This window comes from Corvus moneduloides, chromosome 6 (assembly GCF_009650955.1).
Source record: "Corvus moneduloides isolate bCorMon1 chromosome 6, bCorMon1.pri, whole genome shotgun sequence".
In the NCBI taxonomy this organism is placed as follows: Eukaryota; Metazoa; Chordata; class Aves; order Passeriformes; family Corvidae; genus Corvus; species Corvus moneduloides.
In genome coordinates, this window is record NC_045481.1 from 24,408,811 (window position 1) to 24,431,789 (window position 22,979).

The window sequence follows — 22,979 nt, forward strand, 5'->3', positions numbered from 1 at the left end:
CCCGGCTGGTGAATGATTAATAGCAGCGGCGCGTCACCAGCTAAGGAAAGAAGGAGGGAAAGAAAAAAAATGCAGGAGGAGACGTAAGTGGGTGTCCCTTCCTACCCCTCACTCCCCTTGCCCGCCTCCCATCCCGCCCTCCGGCTGTTCGCAAATCCGGCAACTCCAGGGCTGCCTGTCCCCTGTTCCCGCTGCCCCACACTACCCAGTGCCCCCCGATCCCGCACTTCTCTCCCCACCCAGTATTGTTTCCCCCACATCGCATTGGTCCCCTCCCCGTCCACCATCCTCTCCTCCCCCTCTATTCTTCACTGCTCTCCCTCCACGGCACCTGGGTCCAGATCAGGGGCACCCCTGGCAAAGGGACTATCCTTTCTCCTTTAAGAAAAAAGCCTGAGTCTTGCGTGGGTGGGCAGTGTTACCTGGACAAGCATGCCTCATGTCTACGCAGCTTCTGTAACCCTCTCCTATCACTGCGCCATGTACATTGCCCACCCCACAGAGCTGGCACCAGGCATGGCACTGACTGACAAAGCACGCAACATTCAGCCCTATGCACACAGCGCTGTCCATGCCTCCTACCACCACGCAGCTCCATGCCCCCTACCTTGTCCTGTCCCACCATCACCACTAGAGACCACTCACGAGCAGCCCTGCTCCTCTCCACACACTCTGTCCTGAAAGATTCCGGCCCCGCCCCCCGCCATCGTATTCTAACACCCTTGCGCATGTTTTGTTTCTGTCCGTCCCATCCAAAAGTGCAGTGACCAGTTTGCACGCTACAGCTTGCCATGACTATTTACACCACAGTGGTGCCAAGACCATGTCATGCTGTGCATTCCTCTGTTCCCACACATCTGCTTCCACTCACAGGATCACTTCAAGCTCAACCACCACGTGCTGCCTCACCAGTGTTACAACCCCCTCCCTTAATTTGTAATTAAACCAGATGCATATCTATATGCTATAAGCCCTCCTGAGCCCATACACAAACCATTGGCACCATCTCTATTCATACACTACATATATGTAGCTGTCACTACATAACTTATTCCATGCAATACCCACCAACCACTTCTATACATTGACCTATACTGTGCTATTTTTCACACACATCCTGATCCTAGATGAACCCACATATACCAGTAGTTCCTCATATTGTCATTTCTAGGCAGACACTGACACCTTAGACACCTCATCCACACTACCAGTTCACAACACACATGAACAACTGCAGATAGTCCTAATACTGCATCTCTGGCAAGCAAACTTTTCTTAAAAAAAACCTTCCCATACATCTCTCCTTCTGGTCAATATGTATCATCTCCCTATATGTTATTCTTCTGAGTATACAGTCTGTCCTTACATACTTAAACATAACCACTTAATCAATTTTCGTATTCCAGCACCACCGTTCTGTATATACCACCTGACCATTCTGTATTAATCAGATATGGTTACTCACTAGTACACACAGACCCTCACACTTGCTCACTGTGTCAGCACTCCCTCAGGCATACACACAAAATACTCAGTAATTGCTTATTTATTCTGTTGGCTGTAGCCCCCCATCTGTGTGAGCAAACCGCACCTGTATGGATAACAACCTGTCTCTTCACATAAACTGCCTCCTAAGAGCACCACCTACTTTTGTCAAGAACAGCAGGTCCACATCACACAAATATCAGCACGGTGCTTATGCTGCTATATGCTCCCCACAGCACCACTATACTCAGCATCACACATGCATCCTTACAACCTACGCATTTTACCATGCATACCCATCACCTCCTGCTGTTCACACATCTTGTTATCACTGTCTGCCCACTATCACAATTATGCATATTATCACTACCCACCACTTTAATATGCAGATACATGCAGCATTACCATTAATTGATTACAACCCATCATCACGAATTTATTCTCTCTAGAACCATATATATCCTCATACCCCTCATCAACACCAGCATCTATTGAAATACATGCATGTAACCTCTCTGACTGTATGACTTTCCTCGTACCAGTCATCACCTCCAGTCATACACACCTAGACACTCCCATATGATGAGCATGTGCTGTTTGACACCTTGTCAAGGGTACTACATTTAGCACATGCATACTTTTGCGCGACCCTTATCAAGCTGTTTCCTTTTCTTCTGTGTTTAAGAGCAGATTGTGAATACATGTAGATGTATATATACACCCCTACACACTATAAAAATAACCTTATTCAATTTTTGGTAATTGCACACAAGTTCTATTTGGATGATACTCTTTGTAACTTTTGAGGACTTTTTGTATTTATATTCTAGTATAGAAATGCATTTATTGAGCAGCCTTTGCAAATGATCTTACCATTCCTAGGACTGTTTTTGTGTACGAGGGCTTTAGCTGGATGTTTGAGCACTTGGGGATGTTATACAAATTAAAATTTATCCTTACATTTGGGGTTTTAGAGGTTATATACTCTGATGTGTTCGCATCAGAGCTTCCAGCATACAGAGAAAAAAAATATTTATATTTAACTACACCATGGGAAATCTTTTCTTGCATTGTGCTATCTGACACTGCTCAAATCTCTGCTATTACATAAATTCAGCTGAAGAATTACCTTCTTTAAAGTTTGTATATGTGTACTGGGAGAACATGAATCAGCTTTCAGTCATTGATATGAGAAGGAGCATAAGTCAATAGCTGCAAACCCATCAACAAGAACATCTGGTTGATGTCAGCACTTTAGTCCATTTGAAAACCTATAGTTCAGATATAATTCAATTTTTGTTTGCATGAGCATTTGTTTTAAGGGTCATTTACTTATGGAGCATGAATCAAAGGGTTTCCTTCTTTCATATTGTTATAAATTGGCATTTAGACATTTTATTCATGCTATTGCCCATTTCATGTTACTTTGCCATGTTTGGATTTGGCCATGCCTTGCACCCAAAAGGGTCAGTAAAAATGCTTCTGTTGAAGTAGATGTGGGCATAGTGTTCTCTCTTACTGCATTTAGTCAAAATAAATTCCTTATAAATTGTAATTCCTGCAACAGTACTAGCCCTGTTAGGCATCACACACATACCTGCTTGACCAGTGCCCAGGAAAAAAGTGCCCAGGAAAAAGAAATACCATTGTAGGCATAATTATGATAATGTACTGTTGCAGTGGGGATACTGCAACACGCATATATCAAACCAGGAGTCCCGTGGAAAGGAAATATATATGGACAGACAGATTCTTGCTAGATGTTTCAGAGATGTTTATTTCTCCAGCCGCATGGCCGGAGCTCTGCCGAGGAACTGTTCCAGTCACCGGACCAAGGGTCCTTCTGCCCACGCAGGGAACACAAACCAACCAATGGGAACGAGGCTGAGCAGGGGCAGGGAAGCCCCGTGTCTGTGCCCTCAGGGCCCCTCTCCCAGGGCTACACGGCGGGGGAGGGACCCCAACACCTCACCCGTTTTATTTTAATAAGAGGAGAATGAAAACAACTGGATAAACATAACAAGAACAGTTTCAAAACAAAACAAGCCACCCTCCTGAGTCTTTAAATGTCCAATCAGATTCTGTGGAACATCTTAGGGCTGACAGAAGGGAGACAGAATTCTCTGAGCATGCTTTGTGGGGAAACTGAGGCAGGAGAGGGTTTAACTTCTTCCCTCCCCCTTTTCATCCCCCACTCGGCATTGGAAAGGGATTTTTGGGGAAACAACTGGCAAAAGCATGGTTTTGTGAGGGAAACCATGGATGAAAAAACGGATTGGGAATACACTGGGGGTAATAGGACATAGGGTAAAAGGGAAAGGTGGGATTAGGAAAGGGAAACTGTAGGGGGGGCTTACAATGGAGATATTGTCTAACATGACTACGATTTTTTACATATATACTGCCTTTTACAGAAACACCATCAGGCCCAGTGACCTGCGATGCTTGTAACCCTTTTCTCCCTAGTACAATATTAAATTCCACCACCTCTCCATCTCCCAAGCTTGGGATGCATTTTTCAGGGTTATTCTTTTTAATAGCAGTTCTATGCACGAATATGTCTTGCTGGTTGTCACACCTTGTTATAAAACCATAATTTTGCTTAACATTATACCATTTTACTATCCCTAAGGTCTTAGTTTCTATGATCTTTTCCTTTTTCCGAGTGGCTGCTGTTTTCTGTCTCGCTGCGTCTTTGCTCTCTCCTTCGGTCGCTCCCATGTTGGAATTGTCGGGGCTGCTGGTGCCTGCGCGCTCTTCCCGGGGTCGCGTTCGGGGCTGCGCGGGCCGGGCCGGGCCGCGCCGCTCAGTTCTCCGCGCGTCGCCTCCTCTGGTCGCAGCTTCGCTGCCAATGCCGGGCGCTGCATCCACGTCTCGGCCGGGCCCCCGAGCGATGACGCCCCCGCGCCCTGCTCCAGCGCGCGTCTCGGCTGGGCGCGGCTCCGTTCCACCGCCATTGCCGCCCGCCGCCGCCCGCGCGCCGCCCCTCTCAGTCGGGCGTTCCCGGGGCTCGCTCCACCACGCGCTGCGCGCGGCCGTGCGGGCACCGCCGGGTCCCGCCGCTCCCGCCGCTCCTCGCTCCGCCGCCGACATTGCGGCTCGCGTGGCTCCGCCCGCGCGCGGGAACTGCCTCGCTGCTGCTCGCAGAGCGCTCGGTGCACGTGGCCTGGGCCGCACGGTCCCTGCGCCAGGCTTCCCTTCGCCAGGACACAGCTGACATTGCTCAACAGTCTCGGTAATTAAATAATATTCACGAAAATATTCTTCCATCGGCATATATTTTGACTCCAGTATTAACTGTGTCCAAACGGTTTTCCAAAAGCCCTTGGTAAGAATTAAATCCCAAGAAACATAGAAAAAGTTCTTAAACAACCATGCCAGGAAGTGTTTCAGTTCTTTCTGAGCTTGAATCAAGCTAAAATTTACAAATCGTTGTTCAAGAATCATTTTAAGTTTAAGATAAATGTCCATATGCGGCTCTGAGAGCCAAGAGTCTTCCCACGGTTCCTCCATAGTTTAGATACGGAATAGCAAAGCAAAACCAAGAAGAGGAATCCAAAGTTTCCAGGGTTTACTCACACAAATCAGTCGCTTAGGGATCAGGGATCGTTCTGCCCGCATTCTCCACCATTTGTTGCAGTGGGGATACTGCAACACGCATATATCAAACCAGGAGTCCCGTGGAAAGGAAATATATATGGACAGACAGATTCTTGCTAGCTGTTTCAGAGATGTTTATTTCTCCAGCCGCATGGCCGGAGCTCTGCCCAGGAACTGTTCAATCACGGGACCCGAGGGTCCTTCTGCCCGCGCAGGGAACACAAACCAACCAATGGGAACGAGGCTGAGCAGGGGCAGGGAAGCCCCGTGTCTGTGCCCTCAGGGCCCCTCTCCCAGGGCTCCATGGCAGGGGAGGGACCCCAACAATGTACCCTGTGCTGTAGCATACACTCAGAAGGTTTGATATCTCCATTCACTGAAGTTTCCTTTGGATATGGAAAATTTCACAATAGAGAATAATATCAATTTCCAAAAAGGAATTGTTTGAGTGCCTGCTTAGTCACTTAGATCGATTCCTCTAAAAAGGTTATAGGTATTAATTTACCAAGAATTCATAGCTGCTGATCTTTACACATGTTCAGTGTTGCTCAAGATTTCTAACCTCAACTATTTGATAAAGTATAAATGTTTGATTGGAAATAATGCAATCCATTATGCCAATAATGCTATACTGCCTTTATAAACACCAACACTGGCATAGTTTCAACAATCAAAGATTCCTTTAAAGCAGAAATTCTAACAGAAACCAATTAAAATTAGGGAACATGCTTAGAACTACTATTTTTTTTTAGAGTTCTTTCTTTTGCCTAAGGACTTTATCTGTAAGGAGTAGACCAGAGGTCTAAACCTGTGTTTATAATCCACCTGTCACTCAGTGGGGAAGGGCAGCTTGACCTGCTCAACACAGTCTGCAGGTTGGCCTGAGACATACATAGATAATTTCCAATTGCCCATTTTTGTAGCAACACTTGCCTCTCATGGGAGGGAGGAAAAAGAGGTTGTTTTTTTTTCCAAAAGAAATTCTGGGCCATGCTGGGAAGTCTAGGACTAAGGCTTAGGCCATGCCTGAGGTTGGAATTAGGGTTGAGACAAGAAGCCCGTAGCTCCAGGTGCAGTGGGGATGCAAGGGAGAGGATCAATGGAGTAGTCTGTGCAAAGACCTCATATCAGAACACTTGTTTGTCCCACTGAGATAACACTACACATCTCAGGCTACAGTTCATCCCATGCCTAGGCTTATGTTGAGGTCAGGAGAGAGACAAAAAGCCAACAGCTCCTGCTGAAAGAGGTTGAAAAAGGATTTAAAAGCTGAATAAAGTAGGGGAAGACTCCAGATGCTATCCCCTAACAATTTTCTCCTCTGTGCTATAGGCTGGGGACTCTGGATAGGGTAAATTTTTCGACTACTTTTATCTAACCCTTGAACTGGGGCAAGAAAAGAGACAAAGCCAAGAGCTCCAAGGGAGTTGAACTTTAAGAGGGACTGCCAAAGGGTGAGGAGAAGACTGCAATCTTTTTTCTCTTGTCCACATTATCCTACAGGACATGGTTAGGCTGTCAGGTTAAGGTCCGTTCCAAGCACATTGTAGGATTAGACTGAGGTGAGGCAAAGCCTAGAGCTCCACATGATGAAGCCCTTCCCATTGATAATCAGAGCTCAAGCCCTTATTTTCTTCCTACAGTTGAGTGCTAGCCCAGCAGCTCCATCTGAAGTATTTGAGGCAAGAGTGCCAGTGGCAATTAGAGTAGCTTCCTGACAAACATTTCTCCTGATGGTGGGGTAAGGCTGACACTCAAAATCTCTCACTTAAAAAAGCCTACAAACAGGTCACAAGGCACATGGTACCTTTTCTCTCTGTCAAGATACATTTCACCTAGTGTCACTATGTCTCGAGTATCGTGGCAAGAAAAAGGAAACAGTCATTAAAATGAAGCCTATGGTAATTCATTAAATATTTAAACCTGAGACAATATATAAATAGTTTTCTTCAGTGTCTTTCAACTTTTGAGCACAGCAGTGATGTGGTAATGCATGAGACTGCTTTAATTTGCATACACCATGAACCCTAAGTAAATTCAAAAGAGGTTTTGTGGGCTAAGTCATTTCAGTGAGGTCCCACTGACTAATTCAGTAAAGAGTCTCCTATTCAAATTGTGGATGCCCTGTGCACCACTCAAACTAAATGTTTCATAAATCTTGCTGAGAAATTAATGAGTGAACACTCTTTTACAACCATATATTTCTACAGAATAGCAAAATATGATATAATCTGGGTAATCAATTGAATTATAGCCTGTAATAGTTTTTGTTAAAAATCATTCAGTACCCATTTCAATTGCATATCTTTGGAAGTCATACATTTTTCATGACCTTTTGATTAAGATGGAAAATTTTGTGCTCACTCAGATGTAAATTTTGTTCTTACTTTTTGACTGATATCATTGGATCTGCTATGAGTCAGCAGAGATTTTAACTTTTCATTAGAATGTCAACATGTTTCTAAAAGCTTCCCTTTTAATAGAGATATTGTATCTCAGATATCATGATTCTGGTTATCATTTTACTTTTAGCAGGGTGCCTAAACTTTACATCAATTTTAGTTATGATTGAAAATGAAGTGCAAATAGACAGATGGAAGTGATTCTTTATAGTAGTATGTTAGAAAGCATTTTCTCCTAAGAGAAAAATTTTGTCATTTATACCTTACAATTAACTGACAAATTAACAACTCTTCTGTAAAAACAGATGTGTTAAACAAGATTCATCAGAGAAAGAATCAAGCTGTTGCTTAGAGAATGTAAAAATGAATCTTTGTGTCTTTATCCAGTTGCATCTATTTCAGACCTAGCTGCTGAAAAAGTTCAAATCAGATGGCTGATAAAACCTGTATTACATTGCAATTCTTCCCACTTCATCAGTTTTGTACTGTAGTAGTCAATAACTGGCACAAAGTACCATTATTTAGCTCAATTATGTAGAAGTCATACAACAAACTGCTTTGTGTCATTATTTTTTTCAGGAAGGCTGACAGCCGAACACATGTGCTGACAGCACACTCCCAAGTTCTCAAAAGCAAGGTAGCTGCCCCAGCAAACAAGATATTACATAGCACCCGAATCTGATCTCAGACACACTTTTTCAAATCTGCATAATTCTGTCTACTGGTGGTTAACTAGGTTTGTATAAATGTGTAAGTGGTGGATCTCAGTTTTTATCCCTTGTCTCCCTTCAAAAAGTTACTCAGTGACAAGTGTCAATAGCAGCAGGTGCAACTGAAATGCTACTGAGCAAGTTTTGGCTGTAAACATAGCCAAGGACAAATTGTATTTAGCAGATTTTCATCATGCCTAGCTAAATTGTGCCTGGATCAGGGCAAAAGCTTGTTGAAGAAAAAGGTGTTAGGTTTTCTGCTCCTTGCCTTTTGGTGAGATGTTTCCCTACAGCGGATATTGTTCTCTGCTGCTTCATCCAGCCTGATTTTGGAATGGCTCAGTTATTAGTCTTCACCAGACTCTTTACAGTAATTGTTACATTTAAATGTATGCTGACTGGATACTGTTTTCCAGTGCTAAGTATTTCTTTTGGCAGTATAAACATTGCACTTAATGTAAGAGGAAAATGAGGAGAGATAAATTATAAATGGGGTGGGCAGGAGAGAAGGGGGGTTGCTCTTTGCAAGAAAATAACATCAAACAAATCAATAGATATTTCTATGACTGAAGAGAGCAAAGTAAATTTGTAGGATAACCATAGATGTTGTATGGCACCCAATTCAATTTTATCACCTATTTCATATCGGTTGTGGAAAGAGTCCTCAGTGTGTGAGTTTTCATTTAAATGTCATATGAATAAATGATACAGATCTTCCTGATGAATAGCTTCTCAGCCTTCTGAAACATATTTATACAGCAAACAATCATTAAAATCACTAGTCTTGTTAAAATTTGATTTTCATCATATTCTGGTGTGTAATTGTTTCTTTTAACTTGAGAGTAATGGGAAGCTATTTTTATAATAGAAATGATGACACACAATTAAAGGGAAATATTGCTACTAACAACTGAAGTAGCAGTACATGTCACACAGTGACAGCACCGGTCTAGTTTGTGCTGCCCGATGTTGAAGTCCAATTGCACAAGACTGACTAAAGAAAAGCCTGATCCTGTAGTTAACTTTGGTTATCTCTATTATTTGTACATTTCTGTAAATGGTTCAGCATTTGGGGAAAATTATTTTATACGTTTAGCAATCACTGAAAATATTTCAAATTTTTTTTTTTAATCTGTTACTGATATTCTCATGTCCTGTGCTTTAGGTAGCCACCAATGCTACTGCAAAAGGGTACACAGCTGTGTTTTGGATTCAGTAGGAGAATAATGTTAACACACTGATGCTTTAGCTGTTGCTAAGTGTTGCTCACCCTGAGTCAAGGATTTTCAGTGTCTCATGCCCTGCCAGTGAGGAGCTGCATGAAAAGCTGGGAGGGAGCCTGGCCAGGACAGTGACCAAACTGGCCAAAGGGATATTCTGTACCATAGAATGCCATGCTCAGTATATAAAAAGGGAAGTTATCCAGGAGCTGCTGAACCATGCTTGAGGACAGGCATTGGACATTAGTCAGTGGGTGGTGAGCAGTTGCATTGTGAATCATTTGTTCTTGGGTTTTATTCCTTTCTCTCCCTCTCCTTTTCATTGCAATTATTGTCACAATCATTATCATTATTTCTATTATTATTATATTATATTTTGTTTCAATTATTGGTTTTATCTCAACCCACAAGGTTAACTTTTTTTTACTTAATTCTTCACCCCACTGGAGGGATGGGCAGTCAGTGAGCAGCTCTGTGATGCTTAGTTGCTGAGTGGGGTTAAATCATGACAGACTGTGAAACAATAAAGTGTACCATGGTATGTAACATATATATACACATTGCTGCCTCATAGTGTGGTCAGGGGTCAAAGGGAATGAAGACATCTCTATGTTTTGAGTAAAGGTACTATTAGTCATTTCCACAAGCATCTTGCCCAATGTAGGTGTCCATGTTTTTCCGTAATTTTATTTTCACCTCTATTTAAAACTCAACGTATTTGTTTTTCATTTCTTATCTATGCATATCATCTTCTTTCGACATACAAAACACAAGTTGTTTTCACTTTCTTCATGCCAGTTACCATCTTATTTAGCCAGTTGCTGTAATTTTCCAACAGGAAATGCATTTTGCAGCTTCCAAAATTGTCTAAGGAGAAGGTGCCTAGGCCAAGGTCACGAAGAAGGCAGGGGTGGTAAACGGCCATTTAATCTCTGTGTCACAATCAATAATGAGCCTTATATCACCTCAGAATGCAAGCTGAGTGTGATAATATGTGAATGAAATACAGAAAAGAAGGCAGTTTTTAAATACTTGCATTTGTTAGAAGATGTTCAGTCTTGAGCTCTTGGATTAGCAAGAAGGTATGAAAAGTAGAAAAATATTATAGGCAGCATCCATGTTTACCTCCTATAATAACAATGACTCATTTTTTGGCTCCTTTCAGAACTCATCCTTTGGTGGTGGGATGGAGCCTGGACTAGCACAAATACAGTCCACTGATTTAGTGCCTGTTTGTGCTGGCAGGGCACGTATCCAGTTTTTGCACGCAGGCACCACTCCGCCATGTGGATAAAACAGAACTGAACAGTGATATTAAGAGATACACTTGAAAAGTGATCCAAACTGAACCACTGATGTAGACATGCCCGGAGAGGTTTGGTATGGTGGGTCATGCTCCACTGGATATTAAAGGCAAACCCTGGGTTTTATACATACAGAACACTATTTTGAGCAGGAAGTTTGTTGGCATTTATAGAAGGGACAGAATACATTCTCTGCTCCCCTCAATCTTTCAAATAGTGTGTGCTGAGAAACAAAATTTTTAGACCACCATTCAGATGAAACTTTCATTTTTTCTCTTTTCTTCTTTTGCTATCATGCTGTGCATCTCTTCTCCAGTAGTTTGCATTATTCCCTTTTTCATGTCAAACAGTTTGTGGGGTTTGTACTGTTGCATCTAGTGGGTAAGAGGTCAAAGTGTATATTTAACGTACTTCTTATCCTGTGAAACCTGCTTGTCCACAGGATGCTAGGCCCTCTTTTCTCCCAAATGATGACTTTGCTACTGGTGCTTCTGAGATCAAACACATGAATAACTGTGGAAATTAAGATCTGTGCAGTGTTCAAGATGCCTTAGGAATAGTCTCTGTAATCTAATATTTTGCTGTCTGAATGAGTAATGTCAATCACTACTGCAGGGTCTGTGAACTAAGCCATGGGGGCTGTGGGCGTGCCTGGTTTGTCAGTGTGCATTTTAGTAGCCAGCAGTTCCTGCTTTTAGCTGCTGGGTAATCCTGCTGCCAGTCTCTAAGTTCTAGGGGAAACCACAGGGCTGGACTGTGGGAACAGAGGTCTTTATGTGTTTTCTAGGCATGGCCAAGGCTCTTAAATTTTACCCTACAGCTCAGACACCAGAAGACCTACACAGGAGATGAGAACTGGGAGACAGCTCTGTTTTTAAGAATGCAAACAGGCATATCCAGATAAGAATCACTGTTTTGTTTTGTGGTTTTTCAGGATTTCCACAAAGACTCCCATGCAAGAGGAGAGGAATAAACCTAGATGTCGTTATTTTTTTCTCTTATAAAACCTAGAATGACTAAAAGATGTTTATAATTTTAAAGTTCTTAAAAATACAATATATGATATGCTGGTCCAGCTGTGGTAAAATTTTCACTTAATTAACTGAAGCCAATATTTTATCTGAGGCAGACTGTGGAGGATGAACAAACAACTCAGTATTCCCTCTACTGATGGAAATAAACACATCACACTATGCTAGTACATGATTGTCAGGTAATAAAACCATGACTACAAAGATGGGGTTTTCTAATTAGACTAGACAGAATATAGATATTGTATACCACATTGCAGATTTTCTAGCTTCCCTAGACTGAACAGCTATCTGTAAATATGGGAGAATGTGTGGAGAAAAGTCTGAACTAGAGTATACCATTAATAGTGGTGAAAAAACCAACTGTGACTGCAGTTCCTTCCCATTTCTCTCTCAGCATTTGTTTCTGGAACAGTTTAAAGGAACAGTGGGCAGTATCCTGGTGGTCTGATGGACAGCAAAGTTCTGAGTTTTTAGTTCTTGGTAATCATGGTCTCATGACCTCTGTCATGCTGTGGGATAGGCAGAATTATTTTCAGACATGAATTTGAGTTGATCAGAAAGTGAGGATTTTATTTAATATTAACTACAGAAGACCAGAGAGAGGAGAATTTTCTGAAGGCTTTTCTTCTGAATGGCCTCTATTTGTTTCCTTCTGTCATTGATGGCCCTTACTCATATCAGCTCTGATGCTGCAATCTTCATGCACTTCAGGTATCATCTAATGCCACAGAAGCTGGTCTGAAGCAGATTTTGACTGTTTAGTTTGAGTACTGGTTGCAGAATTTTCCCTTTCCAAATAGGTATTTGGTATTGGATATTCCCCCTGATTTTGAAATTAGGCCTTCCAGAAAAAAAGAAAGGAAAATGTTCATTATTGACTGTGCATCATAAAAACCCTTTGCATACCAATTGCATTGGCTTTGACTTTTATGCATTAGCAAATCCCATTGCAGGTTTAGGGTGTAATTGAATGGGAGCAATTCTCCTGACTTCAGTCAAAGCGTTATCAGACTCCTTTTCTGATGTGGAGAGAAAAATAAAAAACTTTGGAGACTCCTAACATTTATATGACGTGATCATTTAAAATCTGTTGTCTTACCACCTTTAAATAAAATCCCTTCTATAAAAGAGATATAAAATAGATGCAGGAGACTGTTACAGAAGCCTACCCCATCTTTTAACTTCTCATAAGCTGCTAAGACTCAATTTGCCAAAAATTTTGCCTGAAACCTGTGTTATTTGGATGGTATTTTTAGAAATAAAATACCAGTCCTAAAGTTTCAGCATCATTATTTTAAGGCATATAGCTCTGTGGAGGAATAACCACCTTCAATGTCATCAAAGTGAGCTATGTATTGATGAATCACATTTCCGCCCAATACTGAGTGACACCAGTACTTGACATCCTAATGGATAAAATCATCATCAAACATCTTTAACTTCACAGACCTATCTATGTTTCCCAGTTTGGTCCTAATTTTTGTCTACTCTGCTAAGATTACAGGCCTGGAGAGTTACTAAAAGGCACATTGCACTTTGTTTCAGATCTGTTTAATTAAAAGTCATTGTGAAGCAATGCTGTTTCTTTCTGCAGCTATGCAGATATCCAGTGAATACACCCAGGCTCTCCTCTGCCAGGGTCCAAATTTCCTGCTCAGCAAGTTTCAGCAGTCATAATTCACATAAGCTTCCCTGTGGACTGCAGGCTTTCCATCCTTTCCATTTGTGGCCACTCCTTCAAGAAAACAAGGTGGAAGTAGCTGCAACAACATTACTTGCTATCCTGTCTCAAGAATGAAATTATTTCATCATCTGTAAATTTTTAATTAAACTCAATATATTCCTTGCACTTGTGTGGTGTTAGTCCTGTAGTCTTGTTATTTGTGGACCTCTATTCTGAGCTGGAATGGATGGTAAGCTCTCAGTGTCAGAATTTTAAGATGCACAGAAATGGGCTGGTGAGATAGAAAGGTATGTGCTCCTGTAACAACTGATAATGTGAAGAGAAAGTAAAAGGGAGATGGATTTTGCAACAACAACCATTGACCTTCTTTCTCATTTCAGCAGTTTAATGAAGTTGGTTATGAATCAGCTGAACACTGTTGTAGTGAGTTCTTGCTTCACTGTAATTTTTGTTCTATATGTATTTCTTATACATTCAGCCCCTAATTTTAGCATTGATTTTGCTCTTATGATTTTATAGTCTGCATGAATTTATTTTCTTTCTCATAAGAAAGACAGTAAATAATCCTCCTTAGTGCAGTTTGAATTCACGTATATGTACAAACCCGTTAATATTTTCCTGTTGTACTTGTCTGAAAGGCTTACTCAAAGGAATTTAACCTTTACTATGGGTTAGCTTATTGAAAATGAATATACAACAAACACTACAAACCAACGTGTCAATACTTTTAAAGTATTTAAAGATATATATATATAGGAAATGGTATTTTTAACCTTTTTACTTTTTAAAAACTTTTAGAATTTTTACTTAACATTTTTAACTCTTTGGTGAACTTCTAGACCTTCTGGGCTTGTACATGGATGCAGGAAGACTTACTGGTGTTTAGAGACCAATAAATACACACCAAAAAGTTTCCCTTCTTCTCTTTATAAACTGATAATACATTGAAGTGTACCCTGTATTCTAAGGGGTAGGGTAAAAATAGGTCTGTGAAACATGTAGTGTAAACTTTCATGGATCTGTCACTGGTTCATCACTCATCTCCTGGCATATTTGGAGTTTGGAAATCTTTACACTACAAGAAAAAAATCCAGTGTTGCTTGGGCCATGTGAAACAGAACAGAGTCTGCAAGAGAATCAGTTGTGTATTTTCACAATTTAGTCAGGTTACATGCAAGGAACATGACAAGGATGGTCCAAGAGGAGCCATCCTTTGCTTTCGAATATGTTTTCTTGAAGGCAAGAGTGATGTGCATACTCACATGACAAAATTGGCCAAAAGTCCTACAGATACTTTAGAGAGCAGAAGCCATGACTGGCACTAATTGCAGATATTGTGATGAAAAGGTTTGTTTGGAAAAAAACAGAAATTTGAAGATACAGTTTGTCTACTGTGCTGATTGATCCTGATGGTAGTTTTAATCGAGTGCTCTGGTTGGAACAGCTGAAAGAGCAATGTTTATTGTTTCATTGTGGTATCGTTCCAGCAGTCTCCCTTGTTCTTCCCTTATTGATGTAAAAACACAGCTCCCACAGCACGGTCAGGGCAGGGAGCTTAATGACACTGAGACTGCTTTAGGCATTCAGGCTGCCAGATTCGGGTGGTAGCATGCATACTGGTTTGTGTTTTCTTGTCAGCCCCAAAATTTGACCAAGCTTTCCTGTTACTCATCTTCATTTGTTCCTTGATTGTTGAAACTTTGAGAGAGCTTTAACCTCAGTTTTTATCAGCAGTTCTATTAGTTTTAATTTCTATATTAGGAATTTAGTTTCACATTCTAAATTTCTAGTCACTAAGATCTGAGAGGGAGCTGTCTTTAATCACATGCTGCTCTTACAGACTATTAGTTTTACAGTAGCAATAATCCTGGTGAAATTGATTTATTACAGCAATTATGGCCAATTTCAGGTTTGCTACCAAGTTAACTGCTGTCAGCATGCCCTTATAACTCTTTCACCAATTCCTTAATTATAAATAATGATTATAAAACACAGCATGCTTCAATGCTGACAAAGATTGACTATATTCTACTATTGTGTTATCAATATGAGGGCAGTTGGGGTAGGTAAGCACTGTATGATCATTCAAGTGATCTTTATGACTTGCCAATTAAATAAGAAGTTAAATATATTTTTAAATTACCTGAAAAGCTTAACTCTTACCAAGTCCCTCTAGTCAAAGATCAGAAATTATAACCTTTTCCCCCATTAGAGTCTACATTCATTCTACAATTTTTTCCCCATGTTTCTGTAAAATATTATGCCATCTGTATGAAGACATAGAGCACGGAGCAGAAGAGCACGGCTTTCCCAAGACCTGAGATTATCAGCTTTGTTTTTGTGTTCTGGTCATACCTGATGAATTGATAGAGTATTTTCACAGAAGTGGCAGGAAAAAGGAAAATTCTCCCTTTTCTCCGCATTACATGCTGAAGGTGTTGTTTACCTTCTTTGATCACATCAATATCTCCCTGATACAAAACTATTGTAAACTCAAGGACTGGCAGTGCTTGGTGGTCTCCTGTTCTCTTCCCATAGCATACAACAATTAACCCTTCTGCGCAAAGAAACACCACTTTAATTATGAGTTGTGGTTTGAGTATAGAGAACTTATTTGTTCAACAGGAGGTTTGACTGCATGATCCCTGTGAGGTGTAATCTGTATGAATCTATGAGAACATCTTTGTCATCTCTAACAGCATCAACTCTCTCTTCCTGTGCTGAGCTCCCACCATAATAGAGATGAAAAGGTAGGGGAGGAAGTGGGTGAGCCTTATCCCCTTCCACCTTCCATGGTAACACATGATCCAGACAGAAGAAAGTGAGCAACCATTCATTACAGCCTCTGTTTGGGGTCTTATCTTAATTATTTTAGTAATGACTATACTAACATCCTGTGAGCCTGAGAAAAAACATTTTCCTGCTATCCTGCATAGACACACAGGTAAAACAGAATTCTCAACCTCAAAAATTTACAATCCAAAATGACAGAAAGCAGATAGAAAAAGAGCATTACAAATTACTCAAGAAGTGAGTAAATGAGCACTGTATATTTAAAGATATTTTGATGTTTATACATCGAAATATTGGTGAGCTAAATATACATAGGAATATGACTCAGACCCACAATTTCTCTAATTACTGTAAATTAATTGCAATTGTACTCAAAAATATTACTAGCATTTTAAAAAAGCTTTTAGATGCAAATAGTTTAAGCCAAAGGATTGTATTAATAAAATTTAATGGTTCTGTGCACTAGTTGTTAATTGGGTGACCTTCTACAGGAAGGACATTTGCATCTAGTCCATTCATATGCGCTTTATAAATGTGAGGCAGCAGAACAGTAAAAACTTGATGAGGCATTCCTTTGTCTCAATTTTGCTAAGCAGAAAAAGGATTCTCTATAATAAGTCACAACAATGGCTCTGTGGCCAACATACTTAGGGGGAAGAGGGCTGTTCTGAGTGCTTGTTAAGGGAGATTAATTCAAGCTAAATGAAATAGGAAAGATTACAGCTTTCCAAAGCAGTTACAATTAAACCTGACTAGCACCAAATGTCACCAGTTAAAGGGAGCACAGAGTGAGTGTGCTCAGCTTCATGGGATACAGTGGAGACATTTAATGATAAAAACTCACTTTTCCATAAAATCTAGGCTTCTTCACAGTTAGGCACCAACCAAGCAGGGCTTTTGTTGTCTGAATTTAGTACTTGACAAAGGAAAGGGTTCAAAAGCTGAAACAGAATCTAAAAGTAGAAAATATACCAGCAAGGCCAGACTTAAGGATTGAGTTCCTCCAGTTGTTCTGTAACTATGTAGCGGAATGAAAAATCTGTAGGTATTATCCAAATAGTGATTAACATTCTCCAGATACATGGAACATTTTCCATGCAAAAGTACAGAAATGTCCCACCTATTCAGTCCATTGCCCAACCTAGTGTCAAGGCTGGCAGGGTTCCACAACTCAGCAGTTCCCCTACCTTGTCCTCCTGAGATCTCCCAGCAAGGACACAGACATCATGTCAATATGATGAGAGAAAAATCTAATATGTGCTGTAAGACTGAGTTTCCTCAGAGAGGCCACCTTGCTCTAAAACATGGCCATACTGACAAAATTCTTGCACAAGAAGTGGAAATCCTCTATCTTGAGTCTCGACTCATATGAACCATCATCTTCTAATAAGACACCCTGTGTAGGATACCTGCTGTTGTGGATAGGGCAAGTTCCACTTCAGATTGTTCACTCAGTTTTAGGATGCCTGGAAGCCAATGGTTAATCACTGCTGTAATCTCAGTGCATTTCAGCACAATCTATAGAAAAGGAACTGTGAGGGGCGGCAGTTTGTTTTATTTCTGACACAAAGCCTTCTCTCTTCTGCATATTAATGTGGTTCAACTAGTAAGGTAAATGGTTGATAAATACAAATGTGAGCTGCTACCCCAATCCATTTCCTTATCCATTTTATATAGACTCTTAGCTTCTTTAGTCGCTGCTGTAGCATACTGTTGCATTTGTATGCACAAACAACTGTGCTAAACAAAGATTTATTCATATAAACAGTATCTGAAGACACTTTATGACAAAAACCTGAAGAAATAGATATAATAAACAGCTTCTTGATGTTTAAGACTTTGCTGTTGCAACCATTTAAGCATGTAATTTATTTTAATAAGTCCACTGTTTTCATTGTGATTATAACTGTTAACAAATTTAATCACATATATAATAATTTCAGGACTGAGGCTGAAATCTAGAAATGACACAACTGCATTAGTATCTATCATTTCTTGCAGAAAAAAGGTATAGTATTTGTAAGGCATTCGAGGTGTATTTTCTGCCAAAAAAAATCTTGAGGTGCACTTACCCTTTTGCTACATCCAGTTGGTAACTTTTTTTTATGAAATAAAAGAGCTGCTGGATGGCATAAATGTATCAGACACATCAACACTAGGCTTTATTGTGACTTCAGCTAAAACACACGAAAATGCTTCTTTTTAATCTCTGCTTCTTTATTATTAGAGATATTTTAAAAACATTTCTTAGCATCATATCTGGCACAATCCTTCATGAAAAGAGCTAAATACATTTACCAATGCCAACACGGGGTTTTCTTTGATAGGAAAGTAATGAAAAAACTGTCATAACCACATATGGAGGAGGATTTTGCTGATCATGTCCTGTGATGGGGAAATCTGAATTGGTATATTGCAGTCTGAAAGGGAAAAAATATAAACTTGGGAAATGGAAAGAAATAACTGATACCTTGTGCCCCTGCCCCCTTCATCTTTCAGTATAAAGCTGAAAAGTCTAAAAAATTCATCAGCTGCAGCTTTCATGCAAGCAGGCAAAAAATAGATGTCCTCAGAGTCAACCCAATATTAAGGCTTTAGAGATAAGGACCAGTGTGCTGAATTAAAACTGGGCTCCAATGGGTAGCAAATGGACAATTTAGAAATTACTATAATGTTTTTCTTCTATCTTCTCTGGCAGGCCACTGCATTTTGAATCAGCTACAGTTTCCAGGAATCCTGCAAGCTTGGTCCTCGAAGGCATCACTACCTCCTGTGACAAAGACGTCACCATAAATCCGTGTATGTAACTTTGCATCTTAAGAAGAGAGCTGCAGCCCTTTAGCCTGCCCAGATAGTAAAAGGCTTTTCTGCTACAGTTGCTACTGGAATACAAGAGCAAAAATGAACTAAATCACCCTGGAAAGTAGACAACTAAAGAAACATAAAGTGTTCTGAAGCATGAAATATTACCCAGTGATGTTAAATCCTATAATTATGATGTTATTTTATTATCTTAATAATGAATCTTTTTTCTCACATATCAAGAAGTACTGTGAACAATGGCAGTAGCAGCTTACTGTGAAGGTGGCATTCATTGTATTTGTGAGAAAAGTGCAAATAAGAGTAATAAGACTTCTATAAAAGGACAACCAAATGGAACAGGACAAGAAAGATTTTTTTTTCCGGGAAAAGTAACTGTACAGATATATATATATAGAGAGAGAGATGTACTTCTTACCCAGTTGGCTACCACAACCCGATATTGCCGAAATTAGACTTTGTCAATACTAAGAGAGTAAAGTGGTACAGATTTGCTACACTGAAAGTATGCAAGTTCTAATCAGAATCCTCAAGGGAAAATCCTCTCTTTGATGTTCCAGATGAATCTCATTAATCTACAACTACCTATTGCACATTATCCATTTATGCATTGTACCCAAGAGAGGAGGTTGTCTAATGATTGAGTTACTGCTCTCCCAGACTCAACTGAGTAACCTGACTCCCCTGGGGATTTTCTCTGTTCCTTTGCTGGTCTGGTCCGAGACTGTTCTGCCCTGGGCTTAGTTTCTCAGAATAGCACAGGGAGGTGCTTGAGACCAATAGAGCTGCTGTTGTGGTGTTTAGTGGAATTCAGAAAAGGTTCATGTGCCTTGGACAACAGAGAATGAAACACATGCAATCAAAGAAGAGGATTTCCAGAACCCAGGGAGCTGAGGAGGAAACTCTGGCATTGCCAGCCAGGAATGCTCAAGAACAATTTCAGCAAGTTGTGCCTCTGGAATGAAAGTACACATTGCCTCCAAGCCTGTGGGTTATACCTGTTTCTGCTCAAGCACCACCTACAAAATACATTTCTTGGAAGGAGAAAAGCTCCTTTTCAAAAAAGTTTCGATCCTCCCCAGAGTATCCTGTTTCACAGGATTTAAGTGTGTCACAGGAAAGCAGGAGACCCATTTTCAAACCTTCCAAACTTTATGTTGGAATGCAGACTAAGTCCCACCTTGTATTCTGACACCAGAATATATCCTGCTAAAGCCATCCCACTTTGTATAAATAATTAACTACTCCTTAACATCTAAGAAATTAGCGGTTATTATGCCAGCACTGAAGAAAGCACAGTGCAGTGAGAGTTGTTGGTCAGTGTTGTTGGGGTTTATTTTCTTCTTTAAGGATATGCTGCTTTACAAATAATCTTTACCTCCTTAAATCATTGCTGAAATGCAAGCTGATTCCAGGGAGTTTCTGAACTTACTTGCTCCTGAGGTGTCACAGCAAAGCTCAGATTCCTAGTTCCTCTGTAGAGAACCAGATCCAGGGCTGTTCCAGGAGTGAGGAACATCATAAGCAATCTAAAATATTTTCCCAGCCAACAGCATCCAAAAATAAGTATAGCTATTTCAGTTCTCTTAGGGAGATACCCCAACTAATAAAAAAAAATTATTTCTAAAACAGAGCACTCACAGAAATTTGTGTGTGTGTGAAATTTTTTAAAACTGATGCATTTGGTTCCCAAATAAGCTATAGTTTTGCTAATATCAGGGTTTCCTGGAAACGGAAATTGGGCATTCGAAACAACTGTGCAGGCTGGAGTGCTCCCACCTTTACACTACCAGTGAGTGTTTTTCCAGTAGTGATAAAGTGGCAAACACATAAGTGTTACAACCCACACAGGGCAAGGCAGTTTATACCTGAGTTCATGAAGTCGACCAAACTGTTTTCAGCTGCTGTCATTGTCTCTCAAAATAACAATTTTTCAGTATTTCGAGGAAAAAATGTGTTGAATAGAAAATAAGAGAGAAAACCTGGAGCTAAGTTTGTGAGCAGAATTTGTCCTTTTCAATCACAGCCATAGCAGTATCACACTTTGAAACCTTTAAACATTAACCAAGAATAAAGAACATTTCCTGCTGTTTGGAGTACTCATGTTACACGATAAAGTTCTCTTAGCAGTTGAGAGGATTATCCTGATTCTCTCTTTTTTGTCAGACACCGTATTATCACTTGCAGACTCCAAGTCTCCAAGTAGTGAGTGGATTGCCTTTCCCTCGAGCATTGGGCATCCTTGAAGTACTTACACTCAGCTTTTTATCCTTTTCTGAGTATTATGTATAGCTCACACAGCAATTTAGGAAAGCAAAAAAAATTTTCCTGTCCTGGGTTGTCAGGGAGCAGCAAGGACAGGATCCTAAGGAAGAGTGAGGCAGGAGCTGAGGGAGGTCCAGCCCAGACAGTGTCCTCACTGATCAGGACACAATCCTGAAGCACCTGAGCGCAGCAAGGCAGTGACAGGTGCTGGAAACAGGATCCATCCACAGCCTTATCCAGAGGGTTCCATCAGAAGCAGCAGGAGACGGGGCTGCCGACAAGACTGGACACATGACTGTAACGCAGGTCCGAAGGTCTCGTGTGAAATGGGACAGGGAACAGACAGCTGCAGCACAGCTTCAGCAGGGACTGGGGGCTCAGGCCTGAGTTAAAATGGGGCTTCAAGGCCATGGGCAGAAGACATGGGTGGGAGTCCCAGGAGAGTCTGGTCAGCATCATTAGGGTCACCAGTGCTCTCAGGGCTCTGATGTGAACGTTCTGTCAAATCCAGTAGAGACCCAATTCCACACATTAATTTCTACTCCTGTTTTTCCTTATAACATCCGTCCTATTTCTTTCTTCCTCTGAGTTTCGCATGCCAATTTCACTTTCAAATTGTCACAATGAAAGTTTTACCATTGATACATTTTTTGATCATCAAAAATTCAGAGAGTCTTGCTCCTTTTAAAGTTTCCCCAGCACTGGAATACCCCAGTAGGACCATAGCATCACAGCTCTCAAATGCAGGGTAAAGTGAATAAAAATAATTGTAACTGAAAAACAGATATTTTGTGAAAACTTAATTAATTGTGTTAAAATTAGGAATTGTAGAACTTTATGTGAAGGCCCTACTAGGTACTATTAAAAATTTCATCACTGGTCAGGTAAAATTCATCCATTCACAAATTGCAATGAATAACCCTTTATTCTTAAATAAAATGTATTTAATGGTGTTTTTCTTATATACAGAGTATATTTCAGTTTCATCTAATAAAAAGTCTGAAATACTTTCAATTATGTTTCTGTGCTTTTTAAATTGAAAGCAAAATCTTGTCTACATGACACCACAAAAGCTTTGATTAAAAAAAAATAAATTAATTATGAGTGCAGAATGACAATGCATAGAAGGAAAAATACACTGGACTGAATAAAAATGCCAGTAAAAGCTATTCAAGGGCTGTGATTTTGTTATTATCTTGGTTTACATTTTTCTAAACATGCTGGATCTTTTTTCTTCCTTGAGCTTGCAAAAATAAAAACTTCACTTTGATTTGTGTCTCATTCAGGGAGTTTCTAAGACAGCTGGTAAACAGTTAAGGGCACTGGCACAGTTTCCAGGAAGCAGGTGCTGCAGTTCCCTCTTCAACCGTGTGAAAGTGATAAGGGCAAGAGGGTTCACACTACCACCGTGGCTGTGCAGTTTGGGAGCTGGCAATGTAGGTGTCAGTGATGAAGATACAACTTCTCGTAAGTGGACCTATCTGGAATTTCAGGCAGGGAAAAGACTTTTCTGAAACTCCTAATTGCCAGAATGAGGGTGGCAGTTACTTAGGTACAGGGAGAGTTCTGTATGTTTTGCTGGTTATCATGAGAAAATTCTTAAACTGGTGCAAATTAATTGCATTTAATCTCCAGCTGACAGTTATTAATAGTTAATACCAA

The 22,979-nt window shown here is 40.4% G+C and overlaps 1 long non-coding RNA gene across 1 annotated transcript; it reads left to right on the forward strand.

Annotated features, from left to right (window-relative positions):
- LOC116445646 lies at positions 1 to 22,486 on the forward strand. The gene is made up of 2 exons (XR_004240849.1): positions 1 to 83; positions 18,931 to 22,486. It is a non-coding gene; the product is annotated as an uncharacterized LOC116445646 (long non-coding RNA).
- Positions 22,487 to 22,979: the final 493 nt, after the last annotated feature.